At 33.6% G+C, this 11,880-nt stretch overlaps 1 pseudogene; it reads right to left on the bottom strand.

Moving 5' to 3' along the window:
• Window positions 1-328: 328 nt before the first annotated feature.
• Window positions 329-425, bottom strand: LOC128776786 (U6 spliceosomal RNA; annotated as a pseudogene).
• Between the last annotated feature and the right edge of the window lie 11,455 nt (window positions 426-11,880).

The following is an 11,880-nucleotide window of genomic DNA, read 5'->3' as shown; positions in this document are numbered from 1 at the left end:
CTATTGAAGGTAAAAAGCAGATTCAGATAATTCTTCTTTTTTTTGAGAGAGAGAGAGAGAGAGAGACCACAAGTGAGGGAGAGGGGCAGGCAGGTAGAGAGAGAGAGAGAGAGAGAGAGAGAGAGAGAGAGAGAGAGAGAGAGAATCTCAAGTAGGCTACATGCTTCCTGGGAAGCTCAACACGAGGCTTGATCCCATGACACTGGGATCATGACCTGAGCCGAAATCAAGAGTTGGACCCCCAACTGACTGAGCCACCCAGCCCCCAGATAATTCTATTTTTATGAAAAAGCAAAAAAAAATTAAGATCACTCCTTTTTTTTTTTTTTTCAATATGGAACACCTCACAAATTTGTGTGTCATTCTGGCATAGGGGCCATGCTAATCTTCTCTGTATAGGATCATTCTTTTAAGAAGTTAAATACGATAGGGATGCCTGGGTGGCTCAGTCGGTTGGGCATCAGACTTCGGCTCAGGTCATGATCTCACAGTTTGTGAGTTCAAACCCCGTGTTGGGCTCTGTGCTGACAGCTCAGAGCCTGCAGCCTGCTTTGGATTCTGTGTCTCCTTCTCTCTCTGCCCCTCCCATGCTCATGCTCTGTCTCTCTCTGTGTCTCAATAATAAATATATGTTAAAAAAATTAAGAAGTTAAATATGATAAATGAAATAATCAAACACAAGAAGAAAATAGAGGTAAATATCAGAATGAGTATTTATTCATGTGAAAAAAACTGGTAAAGATTGATGGAAATGACTACAGAAAAAAAAACAAAACTTCTGTAAGTTAAATACATCATAAGTAAAATGAGAAGTAAACAACAAACTGGGAAATATATGCAAACAAATTACGAATACCCTTAATAACAACAGGATGTTCAAATAGAAGGGAAAGGTTAATATATCCAAATTTCAATAATAGTAAAGGCACTTGAACTAGTAATTCACAAAAGAAGAAACACAAATGACCAATGAACTTAGGAAATTATTTTAAAAGTGCAAATAATCAAAGATGCAAAAATTTAATCATTAATGAGATTCCCCCTTTTTTACTATTTTACTAATAATACTAATAAATATTAATATGTGTGTGTATGTATATGTTACATGTATACACATAGGTATGTATATGTATACACGCATGCACACATATATGTATATACATACACACACACACACATATATATATAATCCCTTGATTGTTCAAGGAAATTATACTCTTTTAAGCAAATAGTATGTAAAATTTTCAATTTCCCTGGAAAATAACTTGGCAATATGAATCAAAAACCTCAAAAATAGTGTGTATTTGTTTTGAACCAATAATAGAAAAGTAGCCATAGATTTTCTTACAGTTATGACAGTGAAAAATTGCAGCCAATCTAAATGTCCAAAGAGGAAATTGGTAAAATAAATTATAGTATAGGTATATGATAAACAGAATTCAGAAATATTTAACCTAATTATAAATTGTTCATGATGAATTGTTATTTAAAAAGGGTAAGCTATAGAATAGTATGTATAACATGCTCCCAATTTAACCAAGTTAGCAAGTACACACACACACATAGATAGATAGATGTGTGTGTGTGTGTATATATATATATATATATATATATACATAGATAGATGTGTGTTGTATATATATATATATATATACACACACACACACACATGTGTATATATATACATATATACATATATACACACACGTATACACACACACCTATATATACATATATATATACACACACGCATACACACATACACGACAATGTGTGTGTGTGTGTGTGTGAGTGTGTGTGTGTGTGTGTGCCATGTATAATTGTATACCCAACAGGAATAGTTATTCTGTATTTTAAGATTATAAAGTTTTAGGTTTTTGTTTTTCTGTCAAAATTTTCTACTGTGGGGGCACTTGTGTCGGTTAAGTCGTCAGCTTTGGTTCAGGTCATGATCTCACCATTTATGGGTTTGAGCCCCGCATGGGGCTCTGTGCTGATAGCTCAGAGCCTGGAACTTACCTCAGATTCTGTGTCTCCCTCTCTCTCTGCCCCTCCACCGCTTGTGCTCTCTCTGTCTCTCTATGCCTCTCAAAAATAATAAATGTTTAAAAAAGTTATATTTTTTACTGTGAAAAAAATTCAAACACTAAAACTTGAATTTTGACTTCAATTAAATACAAATAAATTAAATAAAAATATCTGGTCTATGATACTGATTAAGGATAAAAAGGTAGCATAATCCAATCAATAATATTTCTAAATAAGAACACAGTTTAAAACTCTGTGACATGTTGTCTTTTAAAACATAACACATTTAGAATGAGGTGTTAAAAGAACGGCAACTTCACTAATACACTACATAGTGGTATACAAAAAAAATGACACTATGGAGCCTCATACCCTCAAAATGTAATGTTTGCCAAGTTTCAAACTGTTTCAGTTTGATAAATTGAAAAGTCATGAGAGCAATATTCTAAGGCTCCTGCCACAAGTATAAACCACTGATTATCGAGACAATCATGGAACATACTATTTCCAAACCAGTTTTTGCTGCGCCTACATTACAGATACTTCAGATGAAGGTGAAAGAACACATAGGCATCTATAAACTTCAGCATAAAAGTGCTGAATAACAACACCAGTATCCATTGCTGCACCTCCCTGAAGGTGGGTGTTTATGAGAAATGTCCAGAGGACGAAAGGAAGGCATTGAATTGGACAACCCCCCGTTGGTAACTTACATCCTGAAACAAGAGATTTGATTACCCTTATCATTATCTCTGCTTGCTGAGCAGAGCTCCCAAAGCTATTAGTGGTCATAAAATTACCCAGCTGTTTTTTAAATTCAACCATAGTATTTGACTCAGTGACCTCTTCGGTCAATGAATTTCACAGGTTGACTATACACATTCATAAGGCATTATTTACCTCAATTTGTTCTGAATTTACTGCCTCTTATTTTTATCAAGTATCTCCTTGTCCTCATCTTATTATGGGACAAGGTTAAAAAAAAAAGTGTCCTTTGTAATTTTGAATGCTTCAATCAAGGACTTTTCTAAAATACACCAGATTTTAGAATCTTTTATTAGGAAAATGAAAAATCTAGCTATATTCCATCTAGTCTCTATTAATATTTTATTCTCACCATGACTTCTTATTACTTGGGTGTGAATTCAATTTCAGTTTTACCTCATTATTCTATTTCTTTCATATTATTAACAGCACAAGAGTGACAATCATGAACATACAGTTTTTTTCCAGTAAGAAAATTCAAGTTTTTATGATGTGAAAAGATTAAACTCTTACTGATACTATGATTTTCCTTTAATTGAAGTGTCCATCTTAGGAAAATCAGTACACTCAAAACACTTAAATTTTTAGTTACCAAACCAGACTAGATTAGTATGCTTTTCAGTAAAAATATTTTTAGCATTACCTTTTTAAAGCAGATTCTTTCTGCTAGATTGTTCTGGAGCAATTTAGATACACCAAAATTAGAAGATTGGATAAGTTAGTCATCTAGTCACATGATTCTATTGTAATTCATCTGAATAGTGATTTTGTATTTTGAGTAGCGAGAGAGTTGTTCTCCATAAACTAGGCATATTTCTCACCACAATATTTGTAGTTATAAATAATTATGCTATTTATAAAATTAGCTATTTTCAGGTATATAGTCAGGTATGATTTTTTTACACAGTACGTTCTTTCATAGCTGAAAATATTTGCAACCCCTGTTGTATGTCGTCATCATGTTCTTTCAAGATTCCCTCATTCATGTAATAAAGACACATGACCTTAATTTAGAAATAAAATAAGATGCATGTATTGAAACAGTTAAACTCAAGGAAACTAAAGATTAGCTCCTCCTTGTTATTTAGCTTCTCTTAAGGTTTGATCCAAGAGAACATTTGCTTGATAAAAATACAAGTTTCTGGGTTTCAGGGCGGACCTGTGGGGTGGGACGGAGCCGACATTTTAAACTAACTCCCTATCTGTACTCATCACAATTCTCTTTGGGCTTCTTCTCAGTTTTGACTTTCTCCCTTGGAGAGTTCTTCCATACCCACAGCTTCAGCTATACATACACCAATACTTCTCAAAGTTGTATCTCCAGCTTGGAGTTCTCTTTTGAGTACCAGATGTCGCCATCTGGTTTGTCTCAGAGATATTTCATACTCAGACCAAAGTAATGACTTGATCCTAAAATCTTGCCTTCATGTAGTTCCATCTACTTTCCTTGCAGTGAATATTTACATCACTTTTATTGAAGTGCTCAAGTCAGAAACCCTTGATCATCTTTTCCCCTTTCCTTCTCCTTTTAAATTTTTTTTTAATTTTTTTTTTAACATTTATTATTTTTGAGACAGAGAGAGACAGAGCATGAACGGGGGAGGGTCAGAGAGAGGGAGACACAGAATCTGAAACACGCTCCAGGCTCTGAGCCGTCAGCAAAAAACCCAGACGCAGGGCTCGAACTCACGGACCACAAGATCATGACCTGAGCTGAAGTCGGCCGCTCAACCGACTGAGCCACCCAGGCGCCCCTTAAATTTTTTAGTAAAATGTATTGTCTTATCCATTATTGGGTTTCTCTTGGATTTTGTGTCTGGAAATGTACCATCCTTAAGATCAGATATGTCATCCTGATTACATGATGAAGCTTGACTGCTGAGTTTTGTATCAGGGTTAGAGACCCAGAGTGACACCATGAAACGGAAAGTGGCCCTATTGAGGAAAAACCCCAAGATTTTTTTTTAGCAGCAAGCTTACATAATTCAAATCATAATTAATATCAACAGAGGTTTAATGAACACTTATTGAACTTTGAGATTTTGAGAAGAAATCCATTCTAAAGAACCCTAGGTATCTATGAATAAAAAATAAGAAAGTTAAAAATACTTACAAGTCTATGGTTCCAATCTGCTAATAATAGTTAAATCTTATTCTTCACAATTTCCCATTTATGAAAATTGGGTTAATATCTTTGGAAAAAATTTACATTTATATTTTCTTATAGTTAAATTAGAATTAAGCTGCTTTCAGATATATTTTCACAGAAAATAATTACAATATTCCAAAGGCCAAAATATGCCATTTTGAAAGCTCTCATTTTCTCTGCTTTTCTGAAATATCGGTAGAAATGGGACCAAGGAAAAAGCAGATCCCTTTTTAAAAGCATCACAAAGATTCTTTTTATCCTTGTTCTCAAGTCAAGCTTTCTTATTGAAAGTTTTCTTATTACCAAGATGTTTGTCACAGAAGAAGGTAGTGATATGTTATTACCTCAGTATAAATTTTAAATGTTATTATTGGTACTTGCAGATGAAATCGTCTTCCTAAAACAATACAGAAAGGCAATTATTTTTATCACTAATTTGGAAGGAACATATAACAATCAGTGGTTGTGAGTGTATAGTATAGTTCAGAGTTTAGTCTATATCAGATGACTTTATTTTTGTCCTTGTGTGTAGCTTTGATGAATACTCTAAAATGTATCATGTAGGTATAATTTAATTATGTAACATTTGGTACTGATGCAGGTTATAAAGTATAATAAAAAGGACACTCACAAGTCTGCCAATATAGTTATAAAATAGAGCATCATCATTACTGTGTCCCCAATAGGTGTGTGTCTCCTTGATCCCATCCTTCTACCTTTCCAACACCGGTGACTCCCCCTTTAAATTTGTATTTACCATTTCTTTGCTTTTAAAAAAAATGGTTTGAGGGGCACTTGGGTAACTCAGTCAGTTAAGCATCCAACTTCAGCTCAGGTCATGATCTCGCGGTCTGTGAGTTCGAGCCCTGCGTTGGGCTCTGTGCTGACAGCTCGAAGCCTGGAGCCTGTTTCGGATTCTGTGTCTCCCTCTCTCTGCCCCTCCCCCACTTGTTCTCAGTCTCTCTTTCGTTCCCCAAAATAAATAAACATTAAGAAAAAATTTAAAAAATAGTTTGATGATATATCACCCAACAGTTTTAAAAATTCATTCATGGGGTTTCAAAAAACTGTATTTATTTTCACTATAATCTAAGATTCTGCTATGTGATAGCTACACATTTTATTTTTCCCTTTTCCGGTTGATAGATGTTTACAGTGTCTTAAGTTTTTGCTAGTAAGAGAATAATACCATAAATATTCTTGTGATACACACATGTAAGGGTTCTCTATGGTATAAATCTAGAAATAGAATTGCTGAGTTGTGGGGAATGTTATACTTAAAAGATAATGTCAAATTATTTTCCAAAAGAATTGTACTACTTTAAAACCATGCTAGCAACCTACATTAATTCTCATTAATGTATATACTCACCAAAACTTGTAATGGCAGTTATAATTTTTGTGATCTGGCAGGTATAATATTGTAGACCATTGTAGTATTACTTACTAATTCTTTGATTACTAAGGAAGGTAAGCATGTCTCCATATCTTTATTTACTGTTCAGGTTTTATAAATATTGTTTAGTTATATAATTTGTCCATCATTATATCAGGTTGTTTACCTCTTTACTGATTTGTAAGAATTTCTTATATTGGTGGTGCCTGGATGGTTCAGTTTGTCTGACTTTTGGTTTTGGCTCAGGTCATGATCTCATGGTGGTGAGATCGAGCCCCATGGTAGGCTCTGTATTGAGTGTAGAGCCTGCTTAAGATTCTCTCTCTCCTCTCTCTGCCCTCCCCCGCACACACTTGCACTCTCTCTCCTCTTCTCTCTCTCTCTCTCTCTCAGACTAAATAAATAAATAAAAAAAGAAAAAAGAATTCTTTACATACTATGTATAATTATTTTTCTCAGTTGTGTATATTTCAATATTTTCTCCAGTTTACAGCTTGTCAGCTTATCATATCATGCTTTTTGAAAGATAAAATTTCTTAATTTCAATATGTTTAAATGTTTCAATATTTTAAGTTTAGAACATTTAATACTTGTTTAAAAATATTTCTTAATCATAACTATATTTTCCCATATTTTTTAATCTAAAACTACAGGGTTTTCTTTTCACATTTAAATATCCAACATATCATGGGGCACCTGGGTGGCTCAGTCAGTTAAGCATCCAACTTCAGCTCAGGTCATGATCTCATGGCTTCTGAGTTTGAGCCCTGCGTTGGACTCTGTGCTGACAGCTTGGAGCCTGGAGCCTGCTTTGGATTCTTTGTCTGCCTCTTTCTCTGCCCCTCCCCTGCTCATGCTATCTCTATCTCTCTCTCTCTCTCTCAAAAATAAATAAACATTAAAATATTTTTTAAAATATCCAACATATTGAGATCTTATTTCTATACAGTAATTGGCAAGGAGTCCATTATACAGGAGTAACCAATCATTCCAGAATAATTCATGGAATGATTGTGTCCTTCTCCCAGTTTTCAACAGTGCTACATATGTCACAAATCCTGTGAGTGCCATTCAACAACTTTTGAGTGCCTACTGGGGTCGCATACACTTCTATGGGATAGAAATAAAGCAGTAAGTATGGGAGAAATCATTTCCTGGTTGGGTCAATTTTGAGTTTATCTAGGCCCCTGCATTTGTCAGTTAGTTTTAACCCTGAATCAATTCCATAATAGCTTATTTATTTTATCTGTGTAACAAGTTTTACAATACTATGGTCTCAATGTTTGTGTCCCCCCCACCAATTCATATGTTGGAATTCTAATCCCCAAAGATGATGGTATAAGGAGATGGGGCCTTTGGGAAGTGATTAGGTCATGAGAGTAGAACTCTCATTAATGGGATTAGTGCTCTTATCAAAGAAATCCCACAGAGCTCCCTAGCCCCATTAAGCAAGAGGGTCTGCAGCCTGGATTTGGTTCCTCACCTAGCCATGCTGGCAGCCTGATCTCCAGGTTCCAGCCTTCAGAATTATGAGGTTTTTATAAGCCAGTTAATATCTAGTGATATCCTGTTTAGTTCAAATGGACTAAAACAGGTATCTTACAAGGCCAGTTCTGCTTCTGGACTATTTTCACAATTATCGATCCCTTGTTCCTATACTCTTTCATGTAGATGTTAGAATTAGCTTGTCAAATTAGACAGACACACACACAACAGGAAGTTAATAAAATTGCATTGAAAATATAGATCAGTGGAATATTACTCAGCCATCAAAAAGAATGTAATCTTGCCATTTGCAATGATGTGGATGGAGCTAGAGTGCATTATGCTACACCAAATAAGTCAGAGAAAGACAAATACCATATTATTTCACTCACATGTGGAATTAAAGAAACAAAACAGATGAACATATGGGAGGGGAAAAAATAAAAGAGAGGGAAATAAACCATAAAAGACTCTTAAAGATAGACAGCAAACTCAGGGTGCCTGGGTGGGCTCAGTCAGTTGAGTGTCCGACTTTGGCTCAGGTCATGATCTCACAGGTTGTAAGTTCAAGCCCTGTGTCGGGCTCTGTGCTGACAGCTCAGAACCTGGACCTTGCTTTATATTCTATGTCTTCCTCTCTCTCTGCCCCTCCCCTGCTTGCACTCTGTCTCACTCTCTCTCTCTCTCTCTCTCAAAAATAAATAAATGGAAAAAAAAAAAAAGAGAACAAACTGAGAGTTGATGGAGAAAGGTGTGTGGGGGGCAGGCTAGATGGTGATGACTATTAAGGAGGGCACCTGTTAAGATGAGCACTGGGTATTGCATGGAAGTGAAGAATCACTGAATTCTACTCTGAAACTAGTATTGCACTACGTTAACTAACTAGAATTTAAATAAAAATTGGAAAAAAAAGAAACTCCTCCAATATTTATATTTTGTAAATAATTTTTATTATGAGTGTGATTTGAATTATATCAAATGTATTTTATAGCATCTAATAGGATGAGGATAATTTTCCCCATTCTATAATGCATAAAATAAATATATCAGTTTACTAATTTTATATTATTCTTGAACTTCTGGACTAAATCCAACTTGGTCATAATATATACCAATATATAGAAATTATTGGATTTTGTTTGCTAATATTTTTAGCATATTTACATCTAGTTCCGTGAGTTAATAAAGTCTTAAATCTTCCATTCTGTACACTTCTTATCTAGTGTTGCTATGAAACTTCAAATAAGTTAATAGTGTGAATTAAGAAGTATTTCTCTTATTTATTCTTTGGGAACATTTTTAGGAAGTTAAAATAATTTGTTCTTTAAAATTATAATAGCATTTTCCCAAAAACAGGAATTAGTTTTTGTCTTTGAAGGGAAAAAATTTATATATTTTATATACACTTTTCTCTGATAACCTTGACCTGTTCAGGGTTTCTTCCCCCCTCCTTCTGCAGAATTAATGAGTTATTTTTGAGTAGGAATTTGTCTAACTTGTCTAGATTTCACATTTATTTTTACGAGAAAAGTTCTCATATTCCTTTCTAACATTTTTTGTCCTTATGAAATTGTTATTATGTCTATTCCTTCTGTATGTTTTGGCTCTTCTCTGTCTGCTTCATGATTTATATAATATGTTAATATTGTTTAGTAATTGTTTAGTAATTTGGTCATAATAATGGTAAACATAATTTGTTTACTCTGAAAAATTTTAGATTTTTATTATTACATTCATTCTAATTTCTTTGGATTAATTCTAATATTTTTAACATCTTGAGTTGGTTTTTGTGCTCATTAATTTGTAACCTTTGTTATATTCTAATAAGGACCTGCAATTGTTTAAATTTCCTACAATTCACTATTTTTGTTTCTTCCCGACATTGAATATCTAGCATTTTTATTATTTTAAAGTTCTAATATTTTTCATCTTGATTATGATTTATCTTTATCTTTTATTTTTTAATGTTTTATTAATTTTGGGGAGAGAGAACATGAGCACCGAGGGGCAGGGAGAGAGGGAGACAGAAGATCTGAAGCCAGCTCTGTGCTAACAGCAGAGAGCCCATGGGGCTCGAACTCACAAATCGTGAGATCATGACCTGAGCCGAAGTTGGATGCTCAACTGACTGAGCCACTCAGGTGCCCCTGGTTTATCTTTTTCTTCAAATATGTGGGTAACATTTTTAAAATCTATCATTTTCTAAGTTTATTCCGTTATACCATACAATATAGTCTACAGAATGACAATGCTCTCTTCAGTTGTCTCTAACCTTTACACTGAGACATCCAATGAATTTATAATTCAGTGATTATATTTTTATTTCTAAATTTCTATTTTTTTCTCTCAAGTTGCTTTTATAAAATTGCTTTTCAAAATCATATTTCCCTTTCTCATTTTGTGATTCATTTTCATTTTTCTTTTGTTATTTTACACATTTTTGTTTTATATTGTATATTATCAAATAATTCCATTGTCTGAAATCTTTCGTTTCTAATCTCTTGTTTGTTTCTATATGTATTTGTGATATTTTATTATAAGCTTATACTGATTAACCATAATTGATAAGAATCTTAAGAGCTATATTACATTCACTGTTAAAAAAAAAGAAAAAAAAGGTTTACATTTGCTTATTCAAAGAGCCAAAAACTCTTTCAATCTAGATTAATTTTACTTCTGTCTCAAATTCCAGACTTAATGTTAGAGTTTTAGTTCTTGTATGCTTCAAAGGACCATGGCTTACCAAATATATATTTTGTCTCACGTTTGCCTGTCAGGTTTGTCTAAGGTGCAAGGCTTCCACGCTGATAATAGCTCAAATATTTTTGTTTTATTAAATTACTTTCTTCATTTATTCATGAATCTGGGAGATTTTTCTTACTCTTTATGATCCCAGGAATGCATTAGAAAGCAAATTTTATACCGAATCTGGTTTTCTTTCAGTGGGAGGGATTTTCAGAGTTTCTAATTCTCCAGATTTCCTGAAAAGAGAGGTTATAGTCTTACCATAAAGCTCTCTGCACGGTCTACTAAATCATATAAATTCAACACAGGCATATGAAAGAAGTCTAGAGTTTCCAGAGTTAACCAGAGTTTCTAGAGTTTCTTGGTTTCTTTCTAGGTTTTGGGTTTGGGTTTGTTTTTGTTTTTGTTTTTTTGGCTAGACATAAATGGATTCACTGTATGATTTAGGCATGGAGAATACCATCAGTGTTGGTAGGTGTATGTGTTTGTCTGTCTGTGTGACACAGTGGTTCCCAGGCATTCTTCAATTCACAAATTTCAAGGTAATGGTGAGAAGCTATTTTGGACTTATGTCCATGTATATTATACCTGGCCCATGAACAGCTAATAAATATTAGTATTATAATCATGAATAAATTACATGGATGATGAAGAGACCAAAGGCCAGTAGGTGATATTCAGTTTATAGTAGCTTTACTTTCACATCATTAATGTTACTTAGAAAAATACTAAAGTTGTAAAATAAAAGAGATTGACAATGATTATTTATGGTATTATTATAGTTCTAATAAAGTGCTCTTTGGAGGGTACAAATTCCAATAAAATCCTTGGGCATTTTAAGATCATAAACAGCATACAGTAATATCTTAATTAACTGTACAATAATTGGTGGGATGAAAAAGTCAACAAAGAAATAGCATACACATCACATATTAGGTATATTACTCCCCTGCAATTATTTTACTGTATATATTATTAAAGAACTCATTACTCAATAATCTTGATACAATTTTTTAAGTTTAAAACTTATCTTTTCAACATCACTATCAATAAGGTAGGAAAGAGTAATGCATGTTGTAACTTAAATTATTAATTGTAGACCTTCAGTCTATGTTAATATGATATTTAGACAATAGGTGAAATCTTGACATGATCAAAACTAGTTGTCAATATGAAGGAAAAAATACTACAAATTATTCACTCTTAGCAATTGTTACACTGAATGCTAGAGATGACAGCAAGGTTGTAGCTCTCTGGTCTCCAAATTACAACCTTACAGAAGTCACCCTGTTGCTAAATGTCGACTATTCGC

Source organism: Panthera pardus, unplaced genomic scaffold, assembly GCF_024362965.1.
Source record: "Panthera pardus isolate Hobbes unplaced genomic scaffold, ASM2436296v1 HiC_scaffold_13, whole genome shotgun sequence".
In the NCBI taxonomy this organism is placed as follows: Eukaryota; Metazoa; Chordata; class Mammalia; order Carnivora; family Felidae; genus Panthera; species Panthera pardus.
The sequence above is the reverse complement of the archived record's forward strand: the minus strand, read 5'-3'. Positions and strand labels throughout refer to the sequence as shown.